The following is a 23,375-nucleotide window of genomic DNA, read 5'->3' as shown; positions in this document are numbered from 1 at the left end:
CCTCTTATTAAAACTCTGGATTTAATATTCTACTGACGGTAATAATGGAGGAGCCATGGCCAGAATGGCTGCATAGACCAAGCTACGGCCTGATTTTCTGCATCCTGTGAAGATGAGGCTCACAGGCTGAAGGTGGGCTGCCTTTGAGGGAGAGCATGAAAGAAGTATGCGCTGTGGCACTGCCTTTGTCCATAGTAATCAATGTTATTTATGGCCTAAGGTCAAGGCAATTAAGGACAATTAAAAACCTTCCGAGATGCAAACTAGATATGCTAACAGGTCCGTCAAGAGCTGGTTTTGATTGTGGACCATGTGCCAGTGGGGGAGGGAGAGCGCAGAAGGCTGTGGTCCATTCTGAGATTCAAATTTTTAAGAAACCCAGACCATAGTGACTGATTTGATACTGAAACTTGGAGAGATGAGGGAAGGTGGTGTCTTGCTGGATCCGGTATGTCTGTTAGCTGTAAACTTTGGGATGAAAAGGGTGTTTTTAAGAGGTTTGAAAATGGTGTGAAGAACTGTGCTCTCCTTCGTGATGGATGCGGCAACTGATGCGTCGATGATATCTGCTCTGTAAACAAATACATTTCAGATGGCTTTGGGCTTATATGGCAGTTTCTGTGTCTCTTAGTACTTCGGAAGAAAGCTAGGAGCGCTGCTTCCATCTCTTTAAGGGATATTGCCAAGCGGCCTCTACTCCTCTGTCAGTACATCTGTCCCTGCTGACAGCATGGCCAGGAAGGGTCTCCTGGGTGACAGAAGCGAGTATTGGGGACTGAGCTCTGTGTGGCTCCAGGCATGCCCTGCTCTGCCGTGTCCCTGAGAGCCCTTCAGCAGGGGAAGCAGAGGAGGGAGAAGAGCCACTGGCTAAACCACCTTGCAGAGCCTATAGTTCAGTTTGGGGGTCTGCTGGGGTGTTTTTTCTTTTCCCCACTTAAAGTGATTCAGTTGCAGCTGCAATAGTTAATGAAGTGCTGAAAATGGAGCTGTTGTTCAGCACAGGGGGAAAAAGTCTTCCCTATCCTGGCTCCCCACAGGCTCCACAAGTCACTCGGATGGGTCACAGGGGAGGACTTGGCTGTTAGCTCAAGCAGCACAGCCTGATGAGCAAAGCTTGGGAGTTTCATAAACAAACATCTAGGCAGCTGCATCCCACCCAGGCTGGTGATGGGAGGACAAACTCTGTGTGAGATGTGGCTGGAGATCTCCTCACTTACCGTGCTCCTGGCTTTCCTTTGCAGCAAGTGGAAAAGCAAGCATTCTCCTACATGCAAAAAGGGACTTTCAATTTAGGGCAAAGCCATTTGCTTTGCTTTGCATTTGTCAACCTAGGTGTTGACATTTGTCTTGTTTTGGTTTATTGCACTTAAGTCACAGCCGTAGACATTCTCCAAACTAGTTATGGCTCACAAATAAACACAGACGTGTAAGACATTTGCTAGCATATTTACTTTTCCGGTGTGAAACTAATGAGTGACATCATTCTTTAGCAGCTGTCTTGGTTGTGCAGCCCTTTCCTGCAAGGATCATGTCCTGAGAATGGAAAAAAAAGACATGAAAAAACCGATAGAATGATAGCAAACATATAAGTATAGCTGAATAATTAATTGAAAGAATAAATGAGTCATTTCAGCAAGATCATGAGTGAATCTGAATCCTGGACTTCCTGTCCTATGCGAAGAGCCCTGAGAAAGTTTACTTAAGTGGGAAACATTCTCTGCAAGGAAATGGGTAAATAGGGACCTCAGGAGTTCAAAGCTAAGGTCCTGCAGAAGAAATATCAAAGCTCAAGGGCCATGCCCTTAATTTGTGTACACCATTGGTTACAACTTATATCCATCAAAGATCTGTCTCTCAATGCTTGTTCGCATTATTTGATCTTCTTGAGCTTGCAAAAATTGATCTTGTTTGATTTTAGTCTGTAGGAGCTTCTGTCTCTTCAAGCTTTAACGACAGATAAAGATAAGGCTAGAATAACCTGACTCGGACAGTGGCCGGCTGGTTTTGGTCCTGTCTTGAAACAAAAAAGAGAGAGATGTGTCTAACCACAGAAGAAATTATCAAAACATTTAAATATATACATATTTAAGATTAAATCAAAACTGCTTGTCTCATATCGCTGAAGGCTCTGAAGAAACAAATCTCCAAAGGCATTTTATGGCAGCTGCAATCAGTGGAGGCCAACTCTTTTATTTGCCAATACCTTCAGCAGTGTTTATGTGAGTTAAGTAACAATAATAATAATCTTCAATGTGTATGTTTCCTGCATCTGTGAGATAAATTTTGCCAAATAAATGGAACAAGAAGGTATCTCCAGAATGTCTAAGTGAGGTAAGACATCCCATTTACAGCATGCTCCAGGGGCAACTTGTCAATAGAATTGCTTCTCTCTCAGCAGCGTCTGGTGGAGCTGCAGACAGAAAATCCCAAAGAAATGTCAGTGATGCCTAAAATAACGGCAAAGTCATTTTCATGTTCTTTTCAAAGGAGGTATCTACTTGTCCCATGGTATGACAGTAAAGCTGTCACAGATTTGAGCAGGCAGTTACCCCCAGAACACAGTGCTTCTGACCTGTGTGTTTGCATAAGTCAGATACAGAAGTTGTAGCACAAATAGAGCATGTTAGAGCTGAGACAGTCTGCTGTGTTCATCAAAGACGGACCAAAATTTTGCTTATGTTTACATTTCTTGTAATTTAGGGGAAGTACTAAACACAGTGAGAAATAAAACTTTCTACTGAAAATTTCCAACTCATTCATGGTTTGGACCAGCCTCTGTGGGATACTTGGTCCCCACAACATGCTGGGGTACCACTAGACCTGCTGTGGAAGCTGAGGGGCATAACACGGTCTATGCTTAAGGGCCATCTGTTGAAAAAGTTTGGCTTTAACTCTGCAACAATGTTGATAACTTCAGAGGACCTTGCATTATTCATTTGTTTCAGCAGGAGCAGGATGAGCCCAAGAAGAGCCCTTGGACCTATGAGTGTAACTCAGTTTCTCTCCTGTGAGTTCATCCTCGGTACCTGTGGCTAGTTGTCTTTCAAAATCATGTGCTTCCAAAATGGGGCAGAAGGTGTTTTTGGAGGGGCATTTTTGTTGTTTAGGGGGCGTCCACTTTTAACAGGGGAAATCTTTTCAACCACTATTTGTGGAAGTGTATTTGGGAACAAACCACCACAGAGACACCTTGAAATGGCTTCAATTTAATGATAATTTGGTACCAGATTCTGGCTAGTTATAATGACTCCCAGGGAGCTTTTCAGACCTCATTTTCCCTGGTTTAAATCCAACCTCTCTTAACAATGTCCATGAGACGACATCGTTACCTATACGGAGGCTTGCATAAAATGAACTGGTGTTACAGTACAGTTTCTAGTAGACTGCATCATGCTGGGAATATGAACAGCATCTGTGTCCCAAAAGCCTTTTCACTGCATGGAGGGCTGACTCGGTCTGGTTGACTGCTTCTGGCTTCCTTGCTGTAAGTGACACTGTGCATAGTTACTCAAAACTGCTGCATATCTAGAGTGCCTAGTTGGGTGATGTTTGACAGGACAAAATATGTATTTTAAGAAAAAAAAAAACAACCAAAAAACCCCACAAAAAAGGGGAAGGAAGAAGCCTGTGACAAATAATCTGATGCTTATGCCAGTATGAAAGTTATTCACATGTGTCAGCGGTGTTGTTTTGCAGCACTGGAACAATGTAAGCCCTCAATGAATTTACAGCCTTAAAAGGGACACAGCAAATGTTAACCAAACTGCTTTTCCCCATGCCTCCAGGGAATTGATTTTAAACACCTAAGCTCCACTAGCCTTCGGTTTTCCATTTTTAGGCAGGAAGTTTATTAGAAAGGAAATATACATGCTGCAGGAAAAGAGAGGCCTCTGGTACTTTCCAAGTCAGCATTTACGTGACTCGGGTTCATTTTGAGAAGAATAATTTATAGTGGCGTGAATAAATAATAGCTGTGAGTTCCAACTGTCCAAACACGATACATAATACCCTGGGAAAATTTCCTGTGCTGCGTGCTAATGACTGATTGTTGGCTTTTATGTTGCGAGCGACTGTAACGAGTAAATAATTTGAAAATAACCGACGTGCTCAGGTTTGTTTAAGCAGCACTTGTCAAACTGCATCTTCAAGCCAATGTGAGACAGGAGTTCAGTTTACTGCTGCAATCAGTGTGGTCTCTTTGCCTGCATTTGCAAGCAACCATGCAAGATCAGCTGCTGAACTTAAAAAATCAATGGTTTAGTGTGATTTGCGTTGCACAAAATTGCCGTTATATCAGTGTCTCTTCTTGTGGAAATAAATACATTTAGACATCGGGTAGGTGCCTAGCTTATCTGGGAAGATCATCCTCAGACTAATTTTAAGAACAATAGTGAAAACAAATTCCCTCATGCATTCAATTTGTGTGTGGAGAAACATTTTCAAGCTGTTGTTAATCACGCCTTGTTGACTGCTCCTCTAGCTGTGTCCATGGCGTGCAAAGCTTCCTTTTTTCTTTTTCTTATTGCAGCTTTACTAAAATGGCTCTTTTTCTGTTTTTTTTTTTTTTTTTTTAATCATCCAAGAGGAGAGTGTTGTATACTTCTCTCCTTGTCTACCACTGCTGCTTACTTATATAAGAAAATCTTGAAAATTTATCATGAAAGGAATATAAAATGTTGCTTTGTTTTTCAATTGCATCTCTTTGTTGGTGCTAGCAAGAGGTCTTTTGAAAGCTAAGGACCTGTTTCCCTATCTCTTGCAAAGGAAATAAAATGCTTGGGCAAGGTAATAACTGGACATTGTAAATTTTCCCCTGCCCGGTGAAGCCTACATTGCTTGTGCTGGTTTTCTGCACAAGCAGAGTTTTCTGAGTAGTTTTCAGAGGAAAAACAAAAATAAATAAATAAATAGTGCAAAGCATAGTCACACAGTTTACAGGAGCGATAAAAATTTTTCTCTGTTCTACCAACTTTCTTATCCCAGGTGACTGTTAACCCATTCATCTGTCTTGAATTTCTCTTTGTCTGTCCCCATTGTAATATCCAGGGACTGAGGTTTACTATTAAACAGAGCAGTATAGGAAGGAAGTCTTGGCCCTGTTAATTTCTGGCTTTTGACAAAGACACAATTCCTTTCAGTGTCACAAATGAGATTTAGTTATTTCATTTCTTCCAACTGCCTGAAAGTGCAGGTTTGGGTTTTGAATTTCTTGATGTGAACATCTGGTCTTACCTGGATTAAGAATCCAAATCCAGTTCCTGGATGTTACCCAAACCTCACCAAGTATTATAATGGCTATGGATCACCGCTGATTTGAGCCAGTCTTGAAGGGATTACATGGATTTCAAAGGTTTCATCTCGCATTTCCAGTTCTTTAAGCCTGCCGGTTCCTTTGCTCAGCATTCATATTAGTAAAATCAGCTTTTTTTGCCTTTTATTTCTCTTCCTTTCTTTTGCTTATCTTCATGGAAAGATGAACCCACCCAGTGAATCAAAGGGTGAAACCACCCCACTGATAGTGGGTAAATGGTTGTATCACTGAATACAGGTTTACCCTGGCTTTAATTTCTCACAAAGTATTTGCATCATTTTTAACTAGGTTTTGTGCTGGGGGGTGATTCCCTGTCTGCATTTGTGCTCGACTCTGATTACTTTGGATCCAATGCACTCATCCAAATTTAGTATTCAGTGAGCAATTCTCTATCGCAGTCATATGCATAGCTTCTTACCATCTGGCATCACTATGGCTTCTACTGGCCCAATGCAGTTTCCATGGTAGTCAATGGAAATTTTTGAGGCTGATTTCACAAAGCAATACATCCAATACAGGAGAGAAAAGGTGTTAATCAAGAAAAGGTACTAACAGAGCCCGTCACTGAAGTATACGTTTTCTTTGCTTTGCCCTATTTATGTTGTAGGGAAAATGTAATCCCCACTTGACGGATGGGAACTGCTGTCCCCAGATTCATCCAAAGTTTGTAAAGGGATGGAGAATTGTAAAACTGGGTCTTCCAAGCACCAAGTTAGCAGCTTAACTCTGCTGCCATCCTTGAGAAAAGAGCTGTGGGGTGAAAGCAATGATAAGGTAGGAGGAAAATCAACTAACACAGCATCATGATCACAGACTTGGAAACAAAGGTACCTCCCTTAACAGCTCTTTGCTGTTATGGAAAAAAAAATCCCTCTCAATCCTCCTACGGTTGTGCTTGTTTTAACAAAGGTATGTGTGTGTTTGATATCTGACTAATGCAAGTCCTCCATTGTTTCTATAGCTTTTTCAGGAATCAGAGAATTAAAAGACTGTACTGAACAAGGTTCTTAAAGTAGTTGAATGACTGCAATTAAGGGCAGAATTTGGCCTGGTATCTTGATTGTATTGCTGTCATCCTCTTCATATGCCTCTAATACAAAGGTAACATGAGAGCTAGCATTTTCAGTCCCTTTGACCCTCTTATGAGCGAGACCAGAACCTCACCAGGAGAAAGGGACCTACAGTATTTCAAAGTGATTTTCACATAGACTTTCTAACTATTATCTTTTTCTCCTCTCTTCAGTTTATCCCTCTTCTGTGTGTTAAAAATCACTTTCCCTCCTCTGGAGAGATTTTCCGTATCCCATGCCCTTTCTACTCCCAGCTTCCCTGACCCTCTTTTTACCTTTCTTTTCACACGGTACACAATTTGGGTTGTTTTCAAACAATTCTGAACTTTTACTTTGTTCTGATTTTATTTGTGGCCTGAAAAACAAAGCACATTAACTTGAAACAGACACTGAATTGCCTATGGGGGTAACTTGCAAAGTACTGATGCTTGGAAAGTTCCCAAAAGAAAACAAAGCCCAGCAGTCTTGCCTTGTTTTTAGAGCTGATGGAGATCATTGACTCCTAAACCTTTGCCATCTCCTTCCAACCAGCCCCCTAAAATAACAAATACATGGGCCATGTCAAACAGTTATGGTCTTCTGAATCATGAGTCAGACATAAGAGTGACATTTAGGCTGTTCCTGCACATAAACATTAGTAGCTCAGTTTTGGGGCAGCTCTGTCAGGCATAGCAAAGCTGTGCTGATTTACTTCCACTGAGAATCTGGCCTGATATCCCATAGTGAACAATTGAAGTGATGGATATAGAAAACAAAGTTCACTCCATGTGGCATGAAGTACCTCTTTGAGGTTTTTGTTTATTGCTTCCTAATGATATGCTAGGCACTCTACAAGCAGGGAAGTCATTTTCATATGCCCAAAGCCTAATTTAGAACATAAAGCTGACAGGGCATGTTACAGGCAATGGGACTCAAGACCAGGCTAAGGAGAAGAGTCGGATTTCACAGTTGCGATATGCCCACACCTCAGTAGCTCAAGACACGTGTGATTTGAATCAGCTTGTGGAACAAATGCAGGCCAGTCCTGACACTTTAGCATTCATTCAGCTGACAGAATGGAGTAAAAAGCTGCAAGTTAAATATTTTTCTATGCTTGTGTAAAAAGAAGGGCATTAACACAGGCAGATCCTGTAGCCTAAGTGTTTTTAATGATAGTCTGGAATAAAGCCGTTGTTTGCTCAAAACTGAAAGTTTGATAGTGAAATTTCATTTCATTGCTAAAGAAGCTGAACATTTTTACCCATATCGTAGAAAAATGTCACTCTTCAGTGATGCCATGTTGTACATATAGTTTCAAAGTTTAAACAGGGAAAACTTTGCAGCCTTAAAGGGTGTCCCCAGCTAGAAATTGCACACAGAGACAGAGAAGGAAGAGGGCACTCTAAATACAACATTGTCCAAAGGCACAAAGGTGGGGCTATTTTTCCTGCTCAAATGGGAACATAAATAGGGTTACTATCAGAAATGCTATTTGTTTCTATTTCTGTTTCAGAAACAGCAATAGTGTTTCCAGCGTTGCTGCTGGTAAAATGTGGAGAGATGCAGCTTATGCCTTCGTAGTGCCTCTCATAGCAAAAAATAAGTGGTAGCGTGGATTCTTTCTGTTTTCAGTAGGATTTGCCACAGGCTAAACATGTGTGTGCTTACCAGGCTTGGTTGCCTTACCTTGATCCACAAGAATGATTCGTGCTTATCACAAAGCACTGCGCAGCGCAGCGCAAGCTGTGTCTGCTGTGCCAGCAGTGCCGAGCCTTCAAGTGGCAAAGTTCTTCTGCAAAGATTGGCATGCATTTGAAGGGCTGTGTGATAAAGGTACAGGGCATATTAATTTGACTTGGAGCCTGTCGGTCATACAAATTAGTGGGGACGTTGATCACAGGTCACAAAAAAATACTTTTTTTATTGATTTCCCCTTCATGCTTCCCTAGATATGCTTGCTCTTCTTTCTTCGGCTTTCCTTAGCCTTCCTTCCTCACCTCTCCTTTTTACTTTCTTCCTATGCTTTGGACATAATAAGTTCACCTATATAGACATAAATACTCATCTAGAGAAAACAGGATGTAATAGGCATACTAAAAGAAGAAGTGGTTTGGCTCTCACCTGTTGTACACAAGGGATGACTTTGGTAAGAAATGGGACGCTGAAGACCTCATTTCTCCATGCAGCAGCATGGCTCTCTGGAGTGACTCCAAAGCAGGCAATGGAGTTACACTCTTGTAAACACCAACGGGTGAATCGAGACACCAGTCCTGCGAATTTCTTCTCACAGCACCCTCTCTTCCACTGCATTATGCAAATGTATTACACGCGTTCTCTGCTCTCAGCATTTCTTTTTCAGGCCCCATCTATATAGAATTATTGAAGTCATCTAGGTAATAACTTGAAAGAAAATAGACTCATTCAATAGAAAGATTTTGAAATTGCAATCAGCCCTTGAAAGAGGGAGTGAAATGAGGGACGAGTAACAGATGGTGGTGGTGGCTAATCTTTCAGCCTATTATTTTGCCATATGGGGGTCTATGCCACAGACTTTCATGCTGAAAATAAAAGAGAAATTAATCATTGTGTGAAAATACATTAGTTAAATAGCTCTGTTGCAGTGATATTTGCCTCCGTCTAGAAACCATATGCAAGAGTATAGGCTCCAAAACAAGATTCAGCTGCATGTAGGCTGTTTTAGTGGTGACAGACATCACATGACATCAGAGGAAAAAGAGCTACACCATTTAGTTGACACGGAGAAAATGAATTTTCTGGCTATGCTAAGGAGTCTGTGAAAGGAAACCTACATACAAACACCCAATGGACTCTAATAGGAAATGATACCTTCTCTGGAATTGAATAGAGAATTACATCACGTGCACAGGACTCTATAGGATAGTTAAAAAGAGAAATTATTTCATTCCGTGTTATGCCGACAGTCTCTTAGCTGGCCTTTCTCCGCTGGAGGCAGGAGTGCTTTAATAGCTGCAAGCCTCTATAAGTCACTTCTATTCAGCTATAGTAAACATCTATAAATTTATGTATTAAATTCCTATCAAACTTCACAAGGTTTTACCTACAAGAGAAATGCCCAAACAGCAGTTGTATCTATTTTATTTCTCCTGTAAATGTTTCCTTAAAATGCTATCAGGGTAAGATCATTTCTCTACTGGTAAACCCAAACTAAGGTACTAAACTTCTAGTTAACTTTCCTGCTAGCTATCTTCTCTGTGGTTAAATGTAAGGAGAAGGACCAGCTCCAAACACTCCTGGCTCTGACTACCAGAGTGTGTTCCAGAACTCACTCAGGCTTAATGTGGTTGTATTAGGCATGATAAAATTTATTTTAAAAACAAATATTGGGCAATACAGGTTCAGGTATGGTCATGACTAGAGAGAAGACAGGATCGATGGTCCATCTTGAGCCTGTTCCAAGCCCCACAGCCATACTCATGCATCAGCATGCAGCGAAAAAACTCTGAGAGGAGGTCAGGAATCAGTGCATCCATCCACTAAATGGTCTGATCATTTAGTTGACCCAAGTAGAGAAAACCGTTCTTGGAACAGATGACTAAGTGGCCCAGTTGTGTTACTAATTTATAGTAGTTTGATGTGAACTGCAGCCAGGAAGTCTTCAATTTATTCTTTGCTCCAGACATGCTTTCTTCCTTAACCAGCTGTTCACCCCTTACCTACCAAACTGTCAATAAATCCCTGCAGTGCTTCATTGTTGGTGTCACTGTCCCAACATGCTATGAACAGAAGGACATGCATGAATAGGAGAAGGAAAAGGCACTCCTATCCTCTAGACCCTATTGCTATTGTTGCTGAGAAGCATAATCTCTTTCATGTTTTATTCTTATTGTAGTTACATTGATTTTGCATATAAAAAGGAAATAGATTTTGTACTGTATTAATCAATCCTTATAAAATTGTTGTTCAAGTTAGCATGATGTTGTGGTTAGTGGTTAAAACAGCCACGGCTATACCCTCTTTCCATTTAACTTGCTTTTTACACGGGTCCCTGTGTAACCCAGTGTGTTTGATCAGATTTTATGTTACTAATCAAGGTGTAGACCAGGCCTCTGACACTGTCTTTCAAATCAAGGAGTCCAAGTGAATTGAACCGTAAAATGGCTCCAATTAAAATAGTTTGGGACAGAAACTCTAAGATGAATCTGAAGAGGTTTTTAGTGTTACTTTTTTTCCTGCATTCCTCAGTTAATGCATTCCTCATTTGGTGTTTCTTGAACTTCTGTGTTACCTCTAGTCTCCTTTTCAAACAACAGTAATAATTTTACTCTGTGAATTCAGGTAGAGTTGTATTTATAATATTATAATAATAAAAAAAACCCCAAATTTGACAAACAAACATGAAATACAAGCTTTACTTTCAGTTTAGGAAGGGGGAAAATTTTAGCTGGAAGAAATCATCTGTTTAGTACTCATCAACTTTTTATGGACAGTCACGTTGAACTACTTAAAAGCATGACTTCACACAGAAAGTCTTATCTGCTGAGCATATTGGTGATGTCTTTCATTTCCCAATGGGACACGCAAACATTAATGTGAATCTTTTCCTCATGTTTTTTGAAGGGCTTGATCATACAAACACAAGTTCAGAAAGTGTCTGCAGTGCTGCACTGAACCTTCCTCCTGGTTCCTAGAGAGCAGTAAGGAAGGAAAAGAAATGTGTTCACTCAACAGAAGAGTTATATTTTGCTCGTATTTCAGTATAAGCCTGCCTATTGTGTTTGTGAAACATACTGAAAAGGCAAAAAGCTGAAATTACAGTCTTACCATCAAAACAGACTGATTCATGGTTTATATGCAGCTAATTTCTTACTACTTAACCCACTTTTAGCTACATCACCATATGCAGCCTGTTTCAGTCTTTAAATGCTTTCAAGACAGTTAAGGAATATTAATTAGTTCTTCAACCCAGAAGGGTGCCCAATTGTTGGGTCAGCTGTTAAGAAAGGGAAAATAGTCATGTGCACCAGGCAGCTTGCTTTCTTCCATTTGATCAGATTACAAATGATTAATCAAAGCTAAAGACTTCTTACGAGGAGGCAGTTCTCCATGTTTGAGAGTCCACATTATTTAACTCAATGTATGCCTTTTGTGAATTATTATTTGCCGTTATTATGTATTATTTATCCAGTAGCAGCCCCTGAATGAATTAACTCATACTCTGCTTTAACTTGTACCATCAGAGCTTGTAGTTCAAACAGGAACATGCAGCCCTTATATTATTTAGGTAAGGAAAGTTTATTACTTCACATTTATAGAGCCTTGGTTCTCCTGTGCCCTATAATCACAGAGGTCTTTTACTAGCACGACCGGGAAGTGAACTCACAACCATTTCTAAAGGAATCCAGCGTCTTGCAGCTTGAACATGAAATTACAGCTTCTGTAGCTCTGTAAGAATATATTGTGACTTTCATCCTGTTATATTACAGTGTATTTTAAAGCCATTATGGATAGTTTGGCAGCTGCTAGAAATCAGCGTATCGCTCTCAAAGCCAAATGAGCTTCACTTGTTAGCAGAGTTTGCTGAGGACTTGGCCTCTTCTGATTCCTACAGAACAAGACATTCGACGTGCTCTGTGATTTCGGAGCACGTCCTGCTGATGGTTTCAAATGTGTGTTCCTGAGTTGCTCAGTCCATTTGAAACTCTCAGCTCCTGAATCAAAAATGGATAAAGAAAACTAATGCGCCAGGTTGTACTTACTTGTTCAGCACCGCCAACCTAGAATAATCGCATTGCCAATATTTGAAGTTCCTCTGGATGGACAGTAGTGACATTTAGAGAACAGGCCTGTTACAGGTAACTTGGTTGCTCTCTAAAGAATCTGTATGCTTGTCAAATCAAACAGGTTGTCCTTCTCCTTGTGGGGAATAATGCTCCCATGTTTCAGAAAGTCTGTTTCCCACCAGTAAGCTACTTCCATCTTGATAGAAGTCCTTGATTACATCTCTCTGTGAAACTTTGCTTAGTTAAAGGTTCAAATACCTCTTAAGAATTTGATCTGGGCAGCCAATATGTAGCTTGTCTCTACAGAGATGCAAGCCACAGGGCAAAGGCTCAAGAAGTCTTTGCTTGCCTTCATCCTCCTACTCAACGTTTGTGCATGGGCACAATCAGCATTTGTTCTTAACGAGTCTATAGCTGCCCTGGAGCAAGGAAGCATGCTGGGTGGAAAGCCCAGCATCAGCACTCACACTGAGCACTGAGGCTGGCTTTGTACACCACGACCCTTCGAAGAGTAGGCGCACTGCATTTTGAAAGTCCGCATTCTCTCGGGGATTCTGACCCATGTGGTGTGAAAATGAAAGATGAATTTCCTAAGTACGGGCTCACTCTCGAAGGAGCACGAGGGTCAGCTTCACAGTGCTGTATGCAGCTACTTCAGTAAATCAGAATGGTTTCCAAGTGCCTCCAGCTGTGTTACAGCTCTTCTGTTGCTACTCCTGGAATATTAACGGAGAGAAAAGCAGCATCATACACAAGGGCTGTGATCCTACAAATGTCGCTGCTCAGAATCCACTTACATGGAAGCACTTTTGGGGTAGAGAACTTTGGTTTCTACATCAGTAGCCAAAATCTCTAGCTCTCTCTAGGTTGGCTTGGCCTGATGTAGTAGATAGGAAGAATGAGGGAAAGATTTTGTTTGCCAAAAGACAGGATTTTTGTTGTTCCCTGTCTGAAATCATAAATAAATAGTTGCATGATAATTTAGGGGGCTAATTCAACGTGATGTTTCTCTTCATTTACCTCACTGAGTCCTGTTAATATCACCTTGGACCTAAAACTTCCGTGCTTTAATAGTCAAAAGTTGAAAAAAAGCAACATATAAAAAAAGGCAATTAATTTTTCAAGGCAATGATTCACAGTAACAATAGCTTCCATCTAGCTGTCTCTTGTGTTAATGTACAATTTAATTTTCTAACTTTAGATTCATTTTGATTCCTGCCTCTTTAAGCTCTGTAAAATTTCTGGTGGTGACCTCTACTTCTTGCGTAATTACTGCTAATGAAAAGCTTAAAATGCCTCATTGAGTTGGAAAGCTATTTAAATACTTGTTATCCAGCCCAAAGTCTGAGTTCCCCATTGTCTTTGGTGTACTTTTGCTTAGAAGGACAAGTTATGAGTGTCAACAAACTGGCTGCACTGGAGAAATGGTCCAGCTGTCAACTACAGGTGGAGGCTGAGTGGAGGCTGAACTTCATCCTAAATGTGACCCACACTCCCTTCATTTGCTAAAGTAATATGCTAGCAAAGGCAGGATTTTACAGAAAATGTGGAGGGGAAATGGCATTGCTCCACTACACTCTCCCTCCCTTTTTCACAATCAGTGTCACCTTTTTTTCTGCTTTACATGATTCAGTGTCATCTGGGTGAGGGCTACATCCAAGGAATGAGAAGTAAATAAGGTGTGTGGGCAACTCTTTGGTGAAGCTGTGTTGGTTTCAGTGATTTTGTGCAGGGTTGAGTGAATGGAGAATGCGGCCCAGAACATTTTCTTTAGCTGTCCAGGACTGAAACTGGAGCAAACCGAGCTTCTGTGGAGAATTAAGTCTTGAGTCTTGGATCTATAGCTGAAAGCTTTACCTGGTTTTCTTTTTATTAAAAGGGTGTTCAGACGTCATCTCCTGGCTCCAAACCCAACTGGAGGAGGAGTGGTTGAGTGGCTGAGGCACTCGGAAGTGGCCTGATCTGCTACCCCACACTGTCCTGTGTGACCTTTGGTGTGCTACTCAGTCTCTCTACACCTCAGTTTCCCATTTATTTTAAAGGTGCACTTCCCTGCTTCTGGGAGAACTGTGAGGACAAATACACAAAAAATTTCTGTAACGTCTGAGCCTTTCTGAATGGGGCTATTACAGAGAGAGGCGAGAGCTGGTCGGTTGGAAGAGGCTGTAGTGGCAGAAAAGAAAAGCCATTGCCTCAACCTTTGTCCGGTTGGGAAGCTTTTGACATCTATACAATACAAGTAGTTTTTTAGCATGGCTCCTATTGCTAAAGCATTCTAGTCTTGGTTCTGATCTTTTCCCAGATGAGAAGCTGGGGATAATGGTATATCAGTGAGCCTTCCTCATCCCATGTTTAGCTGGAAACATGGGTAGAGGACAAGAGATTGGCTGAAGGTATGAGAACCGATTCCTGTAGCTTCTCCAAAAGGTAGATAGGTGCAGAGTGTATCCTTCTTCCCCCACAGATAATAGAAATGAAAAATCAGGAGTGGCTGGAGAAGCAAAGCCTCCTGGTTTTGAAGGAAAAAGGTACCTCAGGAAGGAGGAGCTGAAGAACTTTTTTCTATTTAACTGCGTGTCCAGACAAGATCAAAGGAAATTGGCTGGGACAGAGGAGAGACAGACAATGTCTCTCTTCTCTGTCTCCAGTGATTCAGAGAAAAATTATAAACTGTAAGAGAAAGATTGAGGACATCTCTGAGGACTTTGCCCTAAGCCCAAGGATGCTCCACTTTGGTGAGGAAACAGAAACAAATGTGCCCATTTTATTGATCCACAGCCTTATATCTCACATGTGTCTGTCTTTTGTTGAAGACCTGTTCACAGAAGCAGTTTGTGCCCCTCAGCTCTCATTTTCCCTTGGAGGGTTGTTTGTGAGCCCCAGGGTATGCAGAGGCTTGAGCTCTGGCAAATGGGGTGTGTAAGCCCCGGGCTTGGTGGGGAAGGGGAGTGAGTTATCACAGGGTCTTTGGGGCCCCACATGGTGACTCTGTGCTCCCGCTTCTGTGAAAAGAGATGGGTGGGCAGGCCCTGGGACAACCACGGACACCAAGGGAAGAGCACTTCAATCCCTGTCAGCCTGGCGGGAGCCCGGATGAGGAGAATTGTATGTGTAGCTGTAGGCAGAGGCATGTGCTGAGGGATCAATGGCAGCAGCAGTCCTGCCTGTATGGCAGGATGCAGGAGCACCGGGTGTGAATGTGATCTCTGGTCATGCTTACCACGCCACAAACCCCTTGGCTCCAATTTAGTTTTGTCTGGCTTTTAAGAGGAATCAGCCCCCGCTAACTCTGGCTGGCCAGCCACCTCTTGCTCTCATCTGACTGGAGTCTGTCACCTTGCCACTGCTGAGTCCTCCAGCTTCGTGAATTTCACAAGACGGACTGCAATCTGGTTTTCACCTGAGAATCTCAGGTTTTGTTGGAAAATAAATATATTTTTGGCCCTTGTGGCTTTAGAAAAAATTCTGAAATATGTGAACTTTACATGCTGTGAAAGGGGGTGGGCAAATTAAAAGACCTAAGCATTTATTATTTTTAAGTCTACTTCTTAGCATATCTCTGGAATTTTGAGGCTTGACATATAGTTGGGGTTTTTTTTAACATTTTGAGGTGATGGTGACACATCTTTGAAACTCTTGATACAGCACTGTGGAAAAAGCAAGACATGAAGAGGCCAGATCCTGCCCTTCGCATGTGTTATGTGTATCTGGAACCATGTCATGGAAGTGAAAGGGATTACTTCTGGTAAACAGGAGGCATACTTCTGGCCTCTGGATTTGGAGGAGAGTTTCTAATCTCAAATTTCCTTTATGTCAGCTCATGTAACCATAATTACCAGGCACTGGTCCCTCTTATCCCAGTCGCCTATCTGACATCTGCACAGAACTCTGAAATCCCTAACATGTTGGCGTGAAGCTGTGCTAGTCCTCTGGTTGTGGGAATTTTATTTTTTTTGTTTGGGGGATTTATTTCTTTTTTTCTGATCAGGTGCACAGCACACGCCTGGTTCCCACAACTGAAAGGAAGCAGTTTCTTGGTGTTCACTCTCCTGGGCAGTAATTACAATTTATCAGGAATGCAGTTCATTTTGTAATTCAACATTTCCCCATAGCACAATTGTGTAACACCTATACAAATATTTGTTCCTGTTAAATGCTTGGAAAAAAAAAAAACATTATAGTGGAGGTCAGAATAGGCCTAAGGTGCTCACAGGAGCAAAACCTTTTCTTTCCCTGTCCTTGAACCTGGTCCAACGTTCATTAAAATCCTTAGTAAGACTTCCATTGACTTCTGTAGGAGTCATTCCAGATCCTAAATATCTGTAGCTCCTGTCAGATGCTATATTGACAGCCCTAATCTATTTATATATTCAGGTGGCATAGTAGAGGTAAAACAAGACTGTCATCATTGCCCAAGTATAAATTTTGAGGGAGAGCAGTTGGGCATCAACAGACCTCAGTTCCTGTGCTCCTGCAATCTCTGGTTTCTCTGATTACAAGCTGGATAAAGGAATGAAAGTAATTTTTTCTGATTAATTTTGTACTGAAGCTTCTTCTTATGGTGTCAGGCTAGTACAATCTACACCATCTTTTCTTGTTAAACAGCCACAAAGAAGAGGTTAATGTGACAGATAGAGCAGTGGTGGTTACTACTTTCTGGGCCTCTTTCAAGTCTTTAAGGGTAAGCATTTAGAGCAGAGCAAAAGATGTGAAATCTGCTAGTTGCAACTCAGGATTTCTTGTGATTATTGAATAGTTGTAGTATTATGCAAAACAACAGCAAGAAAGTTAGAAAACTGGAATGTAGAGCAAGCAGCTGTGACTTTTTCCTCATTTTCTTTTAAATTTCATTTGGAAGGAAAAAAGGCCAGCATAAGAAATACTTTAGGAAACATTTTTTATTGAATATTCATAGCCTGCTGGTGAAAAATGGTGTGATTATTAAAATATCTGATGCTCTCATATGGAGATAAGGCCATCAGATGACGATCCTGATCAGGAAGCAATGCAACTGAAATGACTGTCAAACTATTTACACAGGGATGGCTCTTATTTAAGCTGCCACTCCTGCTGAACTCGCTGCAGTATTACACCCCTCTGCCTGCCTCATGGTACCCCAACAAAACAGTCAGAAGTGTAGACTTGAAAAAGAAAAAACAAAATGTTCATGAAGACTGTGGGATTTTTGTCCATGTTTTGGATGGACTGTATGAACTATTTGAAACATATTCTGGTGAATGACGTTTCAACATAATCCATTGAAGTGGAAAAAAAAATGTTCTTACTTTTTTTTTTTTTTGAGCACCTACTTATTTGCTTGAAGTTTTTATTGTTTGAGAGTGTCTCCTTTTTTTTTTCCCCATGTAGATGGAAAGTCTTGTTAACTTTCCAGATTAAGTGATAAAAGTATTTTATCTCCTTGTGTCCCACTCCTTCTATAGACTGTTCTACGTCCCTGTAGCAATCTGACTGGCAGAGTCTTCGCACTTTGAGTCAGGGCACACAGAAAACAGTTTTAGTATATTCTGCATCTTTTTTTTTTCTTAAGGAACTAATGCTTTTTGCAGATATAACACCTTTTCATGTCAAGCAAGATCCCAACTGATATGCGATTTTTGCTTGACTCAGGAGTGAAAAACAAAATGGAAGACATATCTAGTGGTGGAGCAAACAACTTTCTTGATGTTAGGAGTACCATCAGGAAATTTTGAAGGAACTGGGAGCCAGAAAGCCAAACCTGGGAAGAATGCTTCAGGAAAGCTTTGTCATTTGGGAGGTACCAGCAGTGCTCTGAAGGAGCCTACCTGCCTCTCCAAGGGTGGGGATGAACTAATGAATGGAGTAAACGCTCCCCATTAGGTCACTCCATCATCTCACTGGGTATGTGGATTACCATAGGGCTGGCATCACCGCGACGCTGCTGCTGTCGCGGGACTTTGCCTGCATGCTTGAGCCACACCTGAATTGTTGGTGAACAACAAGAGGCTCAAGAGCCATGAATTCATGATCCTTCATCTAGCTGATTTCTGAACCAAAGGCTGCCCATTGGGTTCCAAGCAAGATAAAATTGACATTCACTTTACCTTTGTAATTTTACAATGCAGCTGGAACTTTACGCTTTTGTGTCAAAGAGAGTCCTAAAGGTAACAACATTTAAAATTGTTCCTGTGAAGCACTTTGGATCCATAAGAGCCAGATGAAGGTATGATCCTCTATATGTGTGCGCACACATGGAGCTTACAGCAATGAGAAGAAATTAGGTATGGAAAGCTAGGTTTTTGTTACCCTTGACTGGAAAAAAAAGGAGATAAAAATAACAGCATTCTCAAGTGCTCACAACTCAAAAGCTAGTCGCTAAAAGCTAGGAAATCAAACCCAAATCAGAAGTTTTAAATAAAAAGAGATGCTATCTATTTGGATTCCAGTGTTAAGCTATTAAGCAGTACATTTCCAAGATATTTCAACAACCCTGAGGGTGATATGGCAAATATGTATTTTACTGTGTTTTAATAATATTTGTATTTCTGCAAAAGAAATTACTTCTAGGTTATCTGATGAACTCTAGCCAGGTCTTTGGTGGCAAATCCCTTGCCTTTTTTCTACGTTGCACTTCTGCATCATCGACCAGCTTGTTTCTATATAAAAAAGGTGACTGGAATTTGCAGGTATGTTAGTTATTGGTGATTTCACACTTGCTGCGAAGCCAGACCTTTGACAATTACAAACAGATGCCTCTGTAACACATTTGGTTCTGCTCAAAAAGTGGAAAAGTTGGTTTATTCTCTATTAAAATAATAATAGTAAAACTATAGCTTTACTGTAAGTGGTAAAACTTATGCAGTCACAGTCAGGAAAAATCTTCATGATAAAACTATTCATAGTTTCATTCAATAGCAGTATTTTCTGCTTAACTTAGTTATTTAACTGCACTTTATCTGATGCAAGTGTTGAGCAGAAGTGAAGCTGGACTGAGGATGTTAAACCTCTGATTATTCATCAAGCATGACCTTCACCTGCAGTAGCAGGGCCACATTCAGTGGGTCTGCAAAGACTGTACTATCTGAGAAATATTGTTTGTCTGTCCTTTGGCGGTGGGGGGGGGGAAGTCAGATATTCCATATAATAATCCCCGATCTACAAAATTTTAACTTCTGAAAACTCTTGTGCTCTAGTAGTGTAGAAGATAGATACATATGAGCTGCCAAATTGAAACAGTGACCCAGATATAGCCTGTGATGCCTCAGTTAACTGCAATCTTAATTAAAGATTGACTGTGTGCAGAAAAACTAAACCAGAAAATTCTTTAAAAACTAAAATAACTACTACCATCTAATGTTTAAATGTTGTTATAGTGGTTAATAATGCTTTGCAATAATATGTGTGCATCTCTACCTTTTCAATAATAAACAGATTGCATAAATGACAGATGTAGAAGCTCCTGTAAACTGACTTCATTATGGGATTATATGTTTAACTCAAGTGCAAAAATAATCATAGAAAGAATGTTCATACTGCAGCTGGTTGGAAAGAGCAATGGTAACATAAAAGGGTTTTGTCTTTTTTTTTTTTAATCCACTGATGCTTTATTCTATATGAACTCATCACTAGAAGACATCAAAAATCTTTAAAAATCAAGTTACACAGGCAACAAGACCAGGATGTGCACAGAAATCTAAGTTTTGATTCATTTATTTTTAATTAACAAGTGCTTCGTGTAGTGCAGTGAAACAAACTGTTTGCCAGTGTTTCTCCATTTAATGCACTGTATGAGAAAAGTCCAGGTTCTGAAGCATTGAAATCAATCTAATTGCCTTTGACATGTCTGCTGCTTTTCATATTTTCTTCTCCAGGATCTATATCTCTTCTTGGTACCTGGTTCTTCCTCTGTTTCTGTTCTCTCTCATCTTCATATTACCTTCCTTACTGTTTGCACCTTTCTTTTCTTTTCATCAATGAAGTTTCAATGGACAACATTCTTTGAATCAGAAATTTAATGCCACTGCACAGTGAAGGACCAGACACCACAAGGTTATAGGCATGCCTACTCTACAGTCATAGGACAATAATGTAGATATCCATGCTAGCTTTAAACTGTCTCGCTTGGTTAACAATACAGGTCTAGGCACCATAGGGATCAGCATGAGATAATGTAACCTAACTAAGAAAAGTCTGCAGAAAAGGTGCTCACTAAATCCTGCAAAACCTTCTTTGTTGGGGAGTTACACTGTGCAGTAATTTAGAGGATCCCTATTTAGATCAGGATCCTCAGACTTGGAAGATCGCCACTGGGGGAAAAAGCGAAATCTTCTACCATCTCTGGTGCAGAAGTATTCATGAGATTTTAGGTGTGAGTTTCTTTCCACTCTGTCTGGATCCCAAAGTGGCTTTTCTTCTCCTCCAGTCAGATGAGGCCGCCTGTGCTAGAAGAGCTTTTGGTTATGATCTGGATTCAGACTTCACGTAAGTGTGGAGATTAATTAAGTGAGGAACGGATACCCAAGACATTTATAATTAACGCCTTAAGTAAGTTATAAACCAGGGCTCCAAAGATGAAAGCTCACTGCTTGACTGATTTACTAAATCACACATTCCCTCTCGACCACTGTTTTAAGGGCACAATCTTTGCCAGCTCCATGCACGTGCTTTGAGAATTATTCACTTCAGAGATTCTTGCATTATCAACATCACAGTATTTTTTTCCCTAGCACTGCAGTACATGCTCATGTTAAATTCTTTGAACTTGCATCACTTCATAAGATCTGATTAAACCTTTTAGACCTGCAAGTAGATGTTTTGCATATTGAAGAACTTAATCTCATACCTAAATCTTTCTGCCTCCTGGGGTTCCCCACATGAAAGGTATTCTCCATCAGCTTCTCAGATGCTTCTATTTTCATCCTGGAAAACTATGATGACTTTAGGGGGGATCTAAGAGGGAGCAAGTTGCTTTGAACCTTAGTTCTCTGCTACAGGGTGGGCATGCTTTTCAGTTTCAATTTTAATTTAAAAAAAAAAAACAAACCAAAAAAACCAAACCATTCTGGCAGCTTTCAAGAAGTTGGGTACTTTTTTCTTTTTCTTTTGGCATTTTCAGAGAGAGTGTTTGGAGTCTGGTCCAATACTCCTGAAGTCTAAGAGAACTGGGGACAAGAAGGGAAGCCAGTATGGCTAAAAGCAAACTAAGGAGGTTATTAGAAGTTGTCCTGGTTTCAGCTGGGATAGAGTTAACTGTCTTCCTAGTAGCTGGTACAGTGCTATGTTTTGAGTTCAGTATGCGAAGAATGTGGATAATACTGATGTTTTCAGTTGTTGCTCAGTAGTGTTTAGACTAAAGTCAAGGATTTTTCAGCTTCTCATGCCCAGCCAGCGAGAAAGCTGGAGGGGCACAAGAAGCTGGCACAGGACACAGCCAGGACACCTGACCCAAACTGGCCAACGGGGTATTCCATACCATGTGATGTCCCATCTAGTATAGGAACTGGGAAGTGGGGGCGGGGAATCGCCGCTCGGGGGACTGGCTGGGTGTCGGTCGGCGGGTGGTGAGCAATTGCACTGCGCATCATTTGTACATTCCAATCCTTTCATTATTACTGTTGTCATTTTATTAGTGTTATCATTATCATTATTAGTTTCTTCTTTTCTGTCCTATTAAACCATTCTTATCTCAACCCACGGGTTTTGCTTCTTTTCCCGATTTTCTCCCCCATCCCACTGGGTGGGGGGGAGTGAGTGAGCGGCTGCGTGGTGTTTAGTTGCTGGCTGGGGTTAAACCACAACAGAAGTAAAAAAAGACATCCTTCAATAAGTGGAAGTCCAAATGAAGAACATAGAAAAGATAATAAACCTTCTGGCAAGCTAAATGTGAAGCCATAATAAAGCTGGCCAAAAAAAGATTCTGCGGAGCAAGGGTACAAAGTCTAACAATAAATACTTTTTTTTCAAATACATCAGAAGCAGGAAGTTTGCCAGCAAGTTGATGGGACCAATATATTACTGAAATGTAAAAAGACCACTATAGAAGGACAAGTCTATAGCAGAAAAGCTTGAAAGTATTACATTTGTGAATGCTCATTATGGAGGGGCTCAAGGAAGCTTCCCTGCTGGAGCCAATTGTTTGGGACTGTCCTGAGGAACTGCTGATACTGAAGTGGTTTGATAGTAAAGGGGATGAGAATAAATCAATACAACAACAGGGACAAGGGCCATGCTATAAGTGTGCAACTCGTGCAAAAGCTCTAAAGAAACTCAAAGAGCAGTCAACTCTTCTTGGATCTTAGCACTTAAGTCAGCCTTGTTTTAGAGATTTATGTCATTCTGTATCTGAAGCTGCTTTTCAAAAAGGCTTCAGGACAACCAGGGAACTACAAACGTGTGTATGACTTCCATATTTCCAAACGGGTATAATCTTCCCTTATTAAAGACAAATCAAAACCAAAACAACAACAACAAAACACAAACCCATGCTTATTACAGAGCAAAACAGATCAAATTTCCAGCTTCATTTCCTTTGTGTGGATAATTGTTCCAAATTCAGTTGACAGGTAATACTGGGTTTTTATCATTGCTTGACTTTTGACGGGAGACTACCTTCTCTTCTAGCTTGAAGTCTTACCAGCTCCTTCAATTTAAATCAGACTCATGCACTGCACAGTTGGGATAAGGAGTGGAGAGGAAGAAGTAATACTACCTAAAAATTGAACAGGGACTGTGAGACATTTGGTGGTTCATATGGCTGGGAGAAAAGCTGGTATTCCCACTTCCCTGTAGTATTAGTGTGCCTGATTTGAAAGACTGGCCTCAGCTCTGTTCCCTATCCCTAGTACTCAGGGGAAAAATAAGGATTAAGGTTATTGTAAGTGATATTTGTGGTTAAGGCATACAAGGGCCACCTGGTCCCTGCCTGATCACCAGTGCAAGTCAGAACAGCCAGTTTATATCCCATTTCCCCTGGTCCCTTTGGAGCTCTGGAAAGCAAAAAGCCTAGAGCTGTGCACTTCATCTCCTCTTTTCTTCAACACTCCCTCTTCCGTTCCTTGGTGCAAAACCTGCCACCTGCATGGGGGACTGAAGCACATTTGAGGATAAAACCCCATCCTGCCCATCTTGTGCTTCCTAAGAAGCTTCTTCATAGAAAATTACTTCATCTGGCCTTTTTTGCCCTCTTTATTTTACAGTCAGTGGCATAAATAGACTATACATAAACATTCATATGACCTGTCAATAGGTAAGACCTATGTTGGTAGGGCTGTGTTC

Source organism: Harpia harpyja, chromosome 8 (genome assembly GCF_026419915.1).
Source record: "Harpia harpyja isolate bHarHar1 chromosome 8, bHarHar1 primary haplotype, whole genome shotgun sequence".
In the NCBI taxonomy this organism is placed as follows: domain Eukaryota; kingdom Metazoa; phylum Chordata; class Aves; order Accipitriformes; family Accipitridae; genus Harpia; species Harpia harpyja.
Note: the sequence above shows the minus strand (reverse complement) of the source record.